The sequence below is a fragment of the Macrobrachium nipponense genome, chromosome 6 (assembly GCF_015104395.2).
Source record: "Macrobrachium nipponense isolate FS-2020 chromosome 6, ASM1510439v2, whole genome shotgun sequence".
NCBI classification, from domain to species: domain Eukaryota; kingdom Metazoa; phylum Arthropoda; class Malacostraca; order Decapoda; family Palaemonidae; genus Macrobrachium; species Macrobrachium nipponense.
Window position 1 is genome coordinate 96,860,020 of NC_061108.1, and position 12,337 is coordinate 96,872,356.

Consider the following 12,337-nt stretch of genomic DNA (forward strand, 5'->3'; position numbering starts at 1 on the left):
ATTTTCATATAGATAACAATAAGTGCCAAAATTTCAACCTTCGGTCAACTTTGACTCTACCGAAATGATCGAAAAACGCAATTGTAAGCTAAAAATCTTATATTTTAGTAATATTCAATCAATTACCTTAATTTTGCAACTAATTGGAAGTCTCTAGCACAATATTTCGATTTATGGTGAATTTATGAAAAAACTTTTTCCTTACGTCCGCGTGGTAACTCTTCCGAAAAAAATCATACATGCGATTGTGGTAATGTTTGCACTATTTTAAAATTAGCCGTTATATAAAGTTTTATATATGGATATGTGCGCAATTTCATGCACAATACAACTAAAAACAACCCATGGTTGTAGCTTTTATCAATTTTGAAATATTTTCATATAAAAAATGATAAGTGACAAATTTTCAACCTTCGGTCAACTTGACTCTACTGAAATGGTCAAAAAATGCAATTGTAAGCTAAAACGCTTATATTCTAGTAATATTCAAGCATTTACCTTCATTTTGCAACAAATTGGAAGTCTCTAGCACAATATTTCGATTTATGGTGAATTTATGAGAAAAATAACATTTTCTTTACGTCCGCGCGGTGACTTCCGAAAAAATCATACGTGCGATTGTGGTAATGTTTGCACCATTCTAAATTAGCCGTTACATAAAGTTTCATATATAAAAATGTGCGCAATTTCATGTAGAATACAACAAAAAATAATTGAAGGTTGTAGCTTTTCTCATTTTTGAAATATTTTCATATAAAGCACGATAAATAGAAAAAAAAAAAAACACGTTCGGTCAACTTTGACTCTGCTGAAATGGTCGAAAAGCGCAATTGTAAGCTAAAACTCTTACAGTCTAGTAATATTCAGTCATTTATCTTCATCTTGAAATAAATTTGAAGTCTCTAGCACAATATTTAGATTTATGGTGAACTTAAAAAAAAACTTTCCTTTCCTCCACACGCGGATTCTCCGCCACAAATCTCCGAAATGCGCACGTCCCATTCTCGGAATATTTGCTCCGTTTCATATTAGGCATTTCATAGAGTTTTATATATGAAAATGTGTGCAATTTCATGTAGAATAAAACGAAAAATATTTGAAGGTTGTAGCTTTTCAAATTTTCAAAATAATTGCATATAAAAAAATCGACATTCGGTCAACTTTAACTCGTCACATATGGTCGAAAACTGCAATTGTAAGCTAATACTCTTACAGTATAGTATTATTCAATCATTTATCTTCATTTTGAAAGAAATTGGAAGTCTCTAGGACAATATTTATATTTATGGTGAATTTTTGAAAAAAATATTTGTTTACGTCCGCGCGTTACGAATTCATGCATTATTTTGTGATAATATTTTCTCTGTGTTGCTTTTATTGTTTTACAATGTGTTATATACCAAAATGATCGCAATTTAGTGTACATTACAACGAAAAAAAAGTAACTTGTTACTTTTAACCGTTTTGCACACAGCACGATTTGAATACAATTATATATGAAATTTTGTTTTTGCGCTACCATATATGAGGGCCTCAGAACCAGAGAGTCGTATATGCCACTTTTTAAAAAATGAATAAATTGGCCTCAAAGTTTATCATTCATTACTCTGGTTCTAAGAAAGATATCGATTTAAACTTAGTTTCATATGAAAGCTATACTCTTTATAAGTTTTTTGTGAAAATTTGAAAAAAATTGTTGGGTGCGCTTGCGCGCTAGCATTCAAAATGTCTGCCAAACTCCCATTTTTTTTTTAATATTTGAGTCATAACAAGCACTTAAACCATAATTGAATGTGTTAAACGATAATAAAGTGTTATCATATTGTTGTAATAATGATGATGATATTAATAAGAGTAATAGTAATAATACTGGTAATAATAATGATAATAATACTATTAATAATAATATTGATAAGTAATAATAGTGTGCTGAAAAGACGATACATTTTTGTGATAAGAAACCGAGTATTGCTAATGATAATAATAATAGTAATAATAATAACAATGGGAATAATAATAATAATAATAATAATGATAATGATGATAATAATAGTAATAATAATAATGATGATAGTACAATAATATTAGTACTAATAATGACACTGATGATGATAACCTTTCATCATCATAATACATCGATACTTATAATCAATCACAAGAAAATACTATAATAGAATAGTAATACTATTGTCATAATAATAATAATGATAATAATAATAATAATAATAATGATAATAATAATAATGATAGAAATAATATTATGATGGTTGTAATAATGATGTTGACGATGATAACCTTGAATCACCATGATGTTTAACCATCAATAATACACAATAATAATATTATCATAATAATTTTTTTTTACTACTACTACTACTACTAGGGCCCCCATCCTTTAATAGAAGCTGCAATGTGAAGGGGACTTAACTCGATCAGATTGCAGTCTGTTAGCTCCAAACATCGCTGCCAGCTGTGACCCTCATCCACTACTACTAGTACTACGACTATTATTACTGCCAGAGGAAGTCATAATGTACTCAAATAAAGAGTAATTTAGACAAAATAACAGCACAACACAACGGATAATCGTAATCTCCCGCTATGATCACTGAAGTGAGATGTAAACATTGGCGGGAGATTGTAAGCTGCGCGGTGATTGGTCGATGCTTACACGCGCCTTATGGGGAAAAACGCTCATTGGCCTAGAATTCGCTACCCGCGAAGTGACGCGCGCTCTTATTGGCTTAATCAGCGCTAGTGATATGCGTCTATCTGGTCCTCATGAAGCGTCCGAGCGGCTGCCAGCACCGCTCGAAGTCATGTTCTTTCCTGTAGCTAAAATCGATAATTCCGACTGTCCCAGTAGGAATTTCGACCGTATGTAAATGGTGGAATGGCCTAGAAATGCCTCAAATACACAGAGAAAAGGTTGCCAAATCTACCAGTATGCATAACTCCAAATCCATGGAAGTGGCATATACGACTTTCTGGTTCTGGGGCCCTCATATGTATCGCATTATTTATATATGATAATGATCATTTTTTTCATTTCTGATGGTTGCATACTAAACTTCAGCCAATGACAAAAAAAGGAGCCAAAAATGAACTCTTAATCTTGAAAACTAAGTGTGCTGTGATTTTTTGAAAAAAATATTTTTTCCGCTTCCGCGCTCACTCCGAAACACCTCCGGCACACGGGAGACAATTTTTATTTTACCACTTAGGCGTTTAAGGGTTAAAGTACTGTTAAATACACCTGACTAGTTAATGAACATCGAATGGATATTATAAAAGAATCAGAGTACAGTAGTGCCTAAGGTTACGAAATTAATCCGTTTTGAAGCGGCCTTCATAACCTGATTTTTTTGTATCCAGAACTACGTTTTACATGTAAATTGCCTAATTTGTTCCAAGCCCTACTAAAACACCACAGTAAATTTTATAATAAAGCTAAATTGAACAATAAACAATGAAATACAACAATTTGGACCATTCAGTACCTAACTTAACCATTACTGTACCTGTAAATTAAGTGTATTAGTGTACAGTGTACAAGAAATACTGTATGTAGTATATGTATGTACGTATGTAGTAAAATGTGGAATCTTACCTTTCGAGTGAGGCGATGTCTGAAAGTGGAGACAGAGGAGGAGGACAAACGGCAGAAAACATGTTATTGTCATGATACAATAAAGTTTTATGCATACTTACCTGGCAGATATATACTTAGCTATAGACTCCGTCGTCCCCGATAGAAATTCGAATTTCGCGGCACACTCTACAGGTAGGTCAGGTGATCTACCGCCCCGCCGCTGGTGGCGGGAATAGGAATCATTCCCGTTTTCTAAGACAGATTTTCTCTTCCACCTGTCTCCTGAGGGGAGGTCGGGTGGGCCATACACCGTATATATCTGCCAGGTAAGTATGCATAAAACTTTATTGTATCATGACAATAACATTTTTATGCATTCAACTTACCTGTCAGATATATACTTAGCTGATTGGCACCTTTGGCGGAGGGTAAGAGACAGCTAATCTACTGAAATAGACAGGAAACAACATATGTTGTAGGTAATAAAATTAAAAACCTTGATTCCTACCTGTGTTAGCGAAAGACTTCATGGCTACTGCCTAGGAGCCCGTATCGCTTCAAGAGCCTCAGCGAGGTAGTGACCTCATGCTAAGAGTTCTTGATGGTCTGTTACCGGGGTCTTACCCACTTACGCTTCAGAACCTTAGGATCTTTGTCAATGGGGTCCTATCCACTTACATGACAAAACACCTTGCCTATTGGCATGATCATAGAGCACGACACTAATCCCGATCACCTGATCCTTATTGGGGTTAGTACTACGATTGAAAGGAGTCATCCCCGAACATCCTTTCAAGCAACCCACAACTCAACAACAATATTAAAACTAATTATTAAAAATATTAAAAACAAATTTAAGGATCAGCGTCTGCTCCATTTCCCAGCATAGTATCCGCTGATACATAAGGTCCAAGAGCGAAACATTTATCGTATGTTATTCTAACATCCTTTAAATAGTGGGATGCAAATACTGAATTGCACCTCCAATAAGTTGCTGCTAAAATGTTTCTCATGGACATATTCTTCGTAAAAGAAAGGAAGTTTGCCACAGCCCGGACTTCGTGAGCTTTCACTCTCAGCAGCTTTAAAGAGTTCTCTTGGCAATTCCTATGAGCTTCGGTAATTACATTTCTGACAAAGAATGCCAGTGCGTTCTTTGACATCGGTCTCTTGGGTTTCTTACCGAACACCAAAGACCTTGTCGACATCCCTGAAGCTGTGTCTTCTTTTCTAAATAAAATTTTAAGGTCCTGACTGGGCAAAGGGACCGATCCAACTCTCTTCCTACCAGAGAAGAGAGTCCCTTGACTTCGAAACTTCTAGGCCAAGGTTTAGAAGGGTTCTCATTCTTCGCTAGGAAAAGATCCTGGAAAGAAATGACAGCCGAGTCTTTTCTAAATCCCACCCGAGAGTCCAAAGCATGCAATTCACTGATCCTCTTAGCAGTTGCTAGAGCCAACAGGAATATGCATTTGCTAGTAAGATCTCTGAATGAGATTTTATCTATAGGTTCGAACCTGTCCGACATCAAGAACTTTAGGACAACGTCCAGGTTCCAACTCGGGGGAATCGATGATCTCAATTTCTTAGTCTCGAAAGACCTGATGAGATCATGAAGATCCTTATTATTCTCGAGATTCAGCCCTCTGTTTCTAAAAACAGCTGAGAGCATGCTCCTATATCCCTTAATAGTTGATACGGCCAATTTGGATTCTTCTCTTAAGAAGAGGAGAAAATCCGCGATTTCGGTTACAGAGGTATTGGAAGAGGACAGCTTCTTCGACCTACACCATCTACGGAAAACTTCCCACTTCGATTGGTAGACCCGCAGGGTAGAGGCTCTGCGGGCTCTAGCAATTGAAGTTGCCACTTTCTTTGAAAAGCCTCTCGCTCTGACCAGTCTTTCGATAGTCGAAAGGCAGTCAGGGAGAGACTTTGGATGTTTTTGTGGAACCTCTCGAAGTGGGGTTGTCTGAGCAGATCTGTCCTGTCTGGTAGAGATCTGGGGAAGTCCAACCGTCCATTCCAGTACCTCTGTGAAACCAGATTCAGGGAAGGCCAAAAGGGAGCAATTAGAGTCATTCTCATTCCTTCCGATGCCACAAAAATTTTCTTACTACTTCCCCCAGCAATTTGAATGGGGGAAAAAGGCGTATGCATCTATGCCTGACCAATCCATGAGGAAGGCATCGATCGCTGTGGCTCTGGGATCTTCTTCTAGCGAGCAGAAGTTGTCTATTTTCCTGGAGAGGAACGTGGCAAACAGGTCGATCTGGGGTCTCCCCCAGAGTGATCATATTTGTCTGCAGACTTCTGAGTGGAGCATCCACTCTGTCGGGAGAACCTGGTTCTTTCTGCTCAATCTGTCTGCCCTTAGGTTTTTTACTCCTTGGACAAACCTTGTACGCAGAATAATGCCCCGTTCCTCTGTCCAGGTTAATAGAGCTCTCGCTATTTCGTTCAGAGAGAAAGAGTGAGTGCCCCCTTGATTCCGGATGTAAGCCAGAGCTGTGGTGTTGTCGGAATTGACTTGAACTACCGCCTCTCTGACTTCCGCTTCGAAGTATTCCAGGGCTAGATGAATTGCCAGGAGTTCCTTCGCATTGATGTGCAGAGTAGTTTGTTGTCTGGTCCAAACACCTGCTACTTCCTTTGGACCCCAGTGTTGCTCCCCAACCTGTTTCCGAGGCATCGGAAAACAACACTCGGTGAGGGTTCCGAATCAAGAGGGACACCCCTTCGTTCCTTGTTAATGGGGTTAACCACCACTTTAGGTCTGATTTTATCCCCTGTTGGATGGGAAAAAACGTCTGACAAGTCTCCTGTCTTTTGACTCCACATCCTCTTTAGATAAAATTGCAGAGGTCTGAGATTTAATCTTCCCAGGGAAATGAACTGCTCTAACGAGGAAAGGGTGCCCAGCAGACTGAGCCATTCCCTCGCCGAGGTCCGTTCTTTCCCTAAGAAGTTCGAGATCTTTTCTAAGCCTCGAGTAATTCTGTCTTGAGATGGAAACGCCCGAAAACCCCGCGAATCCATCTGTATCCCCAGATAGACTATGTTCTGTCTGGGGATCAATTGTGATTTCTCGAGGTTCACGAGCAGTCCCAGAGATTTTGTCAAGTTCAAAGTCTTCTCCAAGTCCTTCAAGCACTGAATTTCTGATTTTGCTCTTATTAGCCAATCGTCCAGATAAAGGGATATATCCCCTCTAGATGTAGCCATCTCGCAACGTTTTTCATCATTAGCCTCGTGAAACACTTGAGGGGGCCGTTGAAAGGCCGAAGCATAGGGCTCTGAATTGGTATACTTTCCCCTGCATCATGAATCGGAGATATTTCTTCGATGATGGATGCAGGGGGACATGAAAGTATGCATCTTGTAGATCTAAGGAGACCATCCAATCTTCTGGACGAAGAGCCGCAAGAACCGATTTTGATGTTTCCATAGAGAACTTTGTGTTCTCCACAAATCGGTTCAATGCGCTCACATCCAGGACCGGTCTCCACCCTCCCCGAGGATTTCGGAACCAGAAAAAGACGGTTGTAGAATCCTTCGGGTCAATGGCGGATTCCCGAACCACTTCGATGGCCTCCTTTTGCAACATCTGTTCTACCAGTTGCAATAATGCTTCTTTCTTGGCAGGGTCCCTGTATTGGGCTGACAGTTCCCTCGGGTTCGTAGTCAAGGGAGGTCTGTCTCGACATGGGATCATATATCCCTTTGTTACCACGGAAAGGGACCAAATTTCTGCCTGTCTCCGAGCCCATTCTTCGGAAAATTTCCGAAGTCTGGCTCCTACCGGTGCTTGAAGGACTGTTGTCTCATTTAGCTCTCTTGATAGGTCTGAAGGAAGGCCTACCTCTCTTCTGCACTCCTCTCTTCTTAAAAGAGGGTCTGGCCGAGGTACTTCCTCGAAAGGGCTGTTGAGGAGCCCGAGTCTCTCTCTTAATAGGACCCGAAGTCCTCGATTTCTTTGCAGATTGGGCCAAGAGATCTTGTGTGGCCTTTTCTGTCAAAGAATGAGAAATATCTTTTACAAGATTTGAAGGAAACAATTGGTCCGACAGAGGAGCATACAGAAGAGATGACCTCTGAGTAGGAGTAACTGCTTTTGTCAGAGAAAAGAGCTAAATAAGACTCTCTTCTTTCAGAATACCAGTACCAAACAGAGAGGCCACCTCTCCTGATCCATCCTGAACCGCCTTGTCCATACAGGAAAGAACACTATGAAGGACTTCTGGACTAAGAGATTCCTCCTCTTGTGTCTTTTTTGGCCAAGGCCAACACCCCAAGGGACCAGTCTAAGAAGTTAAAAACTTCTAAGACATTAAACAATCCCTTGAGGAGATGGTCCATCTCAGAAGTCCCCCATGTGATCTTTGCTGATGGCAAGGCTTGTCTCCTAGACGAATCTACCAGATTCGAAAAATCTGCTTCGGCAGTGGACGGGAGAGCTAGACCCCGTGGTTTGCCCGTCTCGTACCAATTCCCTTCTTCCCTGATAGTCTGGAAGGAGGGCAGGTAAAGACTGTCTTCCCCGCTTTCTCCTTGGATTCCAACCAATTTCCTACGAATCGGAGAGCCTTGTTCATGGAAATGGTTGGCTTCATTTTAATAAAAGATGATTGTTTCGGGACCTTCGTGCTTGTAAACAAGGACCTTGGAGAAGGAGGAGCAGTAGGGCTTTAAAGAGTCCCCAAACTCTTGAAGTAAGAGGGCTGCCAGCGTCTTGTAATCTGACGAAACCCGGAGCCGAGTGATTTTCAGAGTCCGAAATCTCTTCCAAATCCAATTCCGAAGAGGATTGTTTATTTCCAGTAGGAGACTGGCCTCTTGCAACATCCACCCCACTCTCGCAAGAACGACGACCGCTTGTGCGATAACTTGCGTCCCTACGAGAGATAGGTTGATCCTGCAAAACGACCTTATCCTTCTCCTGGCAAGAGCGATGGTCGCTTGTGCGACACCTTTCTCCTCTGTCAGACGAAGGATGTCCTCTCCTATCGCTTTCTCCGGAACGACCTATGTCCTGACAAGGAATACGGCCGCTTGTGCGACAACTAGAGTCCTTGTCAGGTAAAGGTTTATCCTTCCGAAAGCCAAACAAATCTTCCTGGCTTAATTGTCTTTTGGAAGAAGTCCGTCTCTTATTTGTCACTTGTGGCTCATTGCGCCGGGTTGACGCTCGTGATTCCTTGCGCCAAGCTGGCGCTTCTGGCGCATTTCGGCAGAGTGGCGCTTCTGGCGCATCTGGCGCATTTCGGCAGGGTGGCGCTTCTGGCGCATCTGGAGCCTCTGGCGCATTTCGCCAGGCTGGCGCTTCTGGCGCATATGGCGCCTCTGGCGCTTCTGGCGCATTTCGCCAGGCTGGCTCTTCTGGCGCATATGGCGCATCTGGCGCTTCTGGCTCTTCTGACTCGTATGGAGTCTCAAACTCATCTGGCGCATTGCGCCAGGTTGGCGTTTTTGGCGCATTCTTCATACTCCTCCGAGTATAAGCCGAAACTTCCGTTTCTTCTTTCTTTCCCTTCGTCTTCTTTATAGGAAGGAAAGAGTCCTTTCTCCTGGGAGTTTCCTTAGTAAAAACTCCTACTAAGGCCAAAAGTTGCTCCTGCACATTTAGGATAATCTTTGCAGCCGCACTCTCTTTTTCCTTCCCTGATTCAGGTGAGGGATGTCTAGAAGAGGAAGGAAACTCCGATTTCCGTTTAGGAACCAATCTTCTTTTCTTCTTTTCACAAGGTGATAGATCGGAGAAAAGCTCAGGGCTTGAATCCAAAGTTGGAGCCTTCCAACTTCTCTTTAAGGGGCGTGACAGTTCATCAGAACTCCATCCCCTTACATTCGGTGAAGAATCTGACGAAGAAAAAACACTTGCTTTAGGATGCTTTTTTCGTAGCGATCCCTTGGCAGTTCGGGTCGTCACAGAATCTGCCGACGGGACGCCTGATCGGTGGGGATTCTCCGTACCTCCGTAAGGCTTTCGACATTCCTTCTCCTCTGGGCCTGAGCTTGGAAGAGGTCTAGGCCTGGGAGCGAGACAGAGCCGATCAGACGCACCCTCCACTGCACTAGGACACTTAATTCACTATCACTGTGCTTACCTTTCAACGTCAGCATTTGACGTTCCATCCTTTGTAGCGCAGCTTTAAGATCTGCAATTTCCGTTGCCGGATTTGCAGTCTTAGTACTAGAGGAAGAAGATAGAGGTTTAGGGTTAGGTGTTAATTTAATAGGCTCGTTAGAGCGAGACCTACTTACGCTTCTGGAGGAAGCCTTCCTAGCCCTATCCATATCTAATTTCCTTAAATATGAATTTAAATTCTTCCATTCTTCCTCATTCATATTTACACATTCATCACAGGTGTTAGAAATTGAACATTCATTCCTTCTACACCCCTTACAAACTGTGTGAGGGTCTACCGAAGCTTTCGGTAGCCTCACCATGCATCCCTCATTTACACACTGTCTTCTAACCGTAAAGCTAGAATCCGACATCATGAGAAATATCCAAAACCAAGTCCAAAAAACAGTCCATGAAAGAGTATGCCAAACCAAAGATCCAATACGTCACCAAAATAACCGGCTTAGAAGATCAATAGCGATGAAAAAATACGAAAATCAAATCAGGAGTAACAACAACAATGTTGCTGTCACGGCCGATAGAGAAAATCTGTCTTAGAAAACGGGAATGATTCCTATTCCCGCCACCAGCGGCGGGGCGGTAGATCACCTGACCTACCTGTAGAGTGTGCCGCGAAATTCGAATTTCTATCGGGGACGACGGAGTCTATAGCTAAGTATATATCTGACAGGTAAGTTGAATGCATAAAAATGAACACTTAACTTTACGAAACACATTAAAAAAAATGACTGAAAACATGAACACTAAACTTTACGAAACACATTAACAAATACTTCTTGATTATCTCCATCTTCTGAAAACATGAACACTAAACTTTACGAAACACATTAACAAATACTTCTTGATTATCTCCATCTTCATCTCCATAGAAAGCATCCTCTTCTTTCCATGAACTTCAGCAACATTCTTGGGACCCATGGCTAATAACATAAGCAATTAAATTCACACATAACATGATAAAGTAACTTACAGTACAACGAAAGTGAAATCACTAACATGAATTTACGTGTGTACGATAACTCTGTCAAAATGAAATGGTCGAGGAACTCCCTTACATAGATGCATGATGGGATAGATGCTTACCAATACGAAAGCAGGATCTTACGGAGGTAACTAGCATCAGGAACCAGTGGGAGAGCGTGAGGATGGTGGCGAGTCTACTGAGTTGGCGGCGCGCATTTTAAAATTGTTCTCGGCGGCCTGGGTGAATCTCGGACTTTACAGTACACCCTTTCGCAACCTGAATTATTTTCGTACACAGAAGCAAAAAAATCTTTGTCTTTGCCTGGATTTTTCGTGCGTAACGACTATCGTATGTGGGGGTATGACTGTACTACTTCATTGAAGTTACTGGAAACTCAGTGGATGTTGAAATCCAAATTCAAAGAAAGCTAGTAGAATTAAATTGAGCATCTTTGCAGAGTAGTTTACCTATTCCTTGGTAGTTGGTGGAGCACCAACCTACACCAAAACAAAAGAATCACTAGCGCAATTTTCAAATTTTAGCTATCGGTACTTAGAAATTCTTAGCTATGTAATTACTAGGTAAGTTACTTAAACAAAAATAAAGGTTAAAACTTTTTCTAATCCATTATATAAGCTTCACACAAATAACCTACTATCCATTTCAGACCTGAAGTGGCATCATTTTCTGGGATTAACTCTCTCTCTCTCTCTCTCTCTCTCTCTCTCTCTCTCTCTCTCTCGTCTCTCTCTCTCTCCCTCTCTCTCTCTCTCTCTCTCTCTCTCTCTCTCTCTCTCTCTCTCTCTCTCTCTCTCTCTCTCTCTCTCTCTCTCTCTCTCTCCACAGGGAGATATAAAATCTTACACATACTTAAATAATTATTCTACATTAATTTTGTTTATTAATTTAAGAACAGAAATGGTGGATGTAGTAATGAATCGATAGTTAATGGACATGATGGCTTTGTCTCGGTAGGCAGTTTTGAATACAATATTTGAGCAATATACCATAAATGTTTACTGGCATGTGATCCCAGAAAGTGCTCTGTCGCTGGGTACTGAAGGAGTGCCACAATCATACAGCATATATTTGCACAAATGGGTGCAAACGTGTGATTGCACTCCAACTTTTTAACATGTGCCACCATAGAGATTTGGGAAGGTGACATTCAGTAAGCCATGAAGTTTGAGGAGGATTATTGGTCCTCAGACAATATCCATGACAGTGTGGAACCCATCACTGTCACTTTTGACTGCAGTGATGAAGATGCCTATTCCTAGACACCAATGAAGATTAAAATTAAATCTATGAATCCTTGTGTTTTTCATTATCCACTAACTGTACAACTAATATTAATTATTTTACAATTTTACTGACACCATCTCATTGTACAATAGCTATGCCCATTGTCCAATCTATCTCATCATGTTAGGTATACAAAAAATCAAACAACAGGTACAGAAAAATGACCGTACACACATGTACTTACAATCTAAGACCATAAATATAATTTCCCACGACAATTCTTAGGCAACGAAGTAAAATAAGGTTGAACATCATAGTGGAGCTCATTAGCAAAAAACCACTCAACTCAGTTGGATAAACGTACACATTTTTGTTATAGTGGCAAAAT

General features: G+C 40.7%; 1 protein-coding gene across 1 annotated transcript in view; it reads right to left on the reverse strand.

Annotated features, from left to right (window-relative positions):
* LOC135216400 (signal peptidase complex catalytic subunit SEC11A-like) overlaps window positions 1–12,337 on the reverse strand; it is a 102,698-nt gene that overhangs the window by 72,656 nt on the left and 17,705 nt on the right. The gene's annotated exons all lie outside the window — the stretch shown is intronic.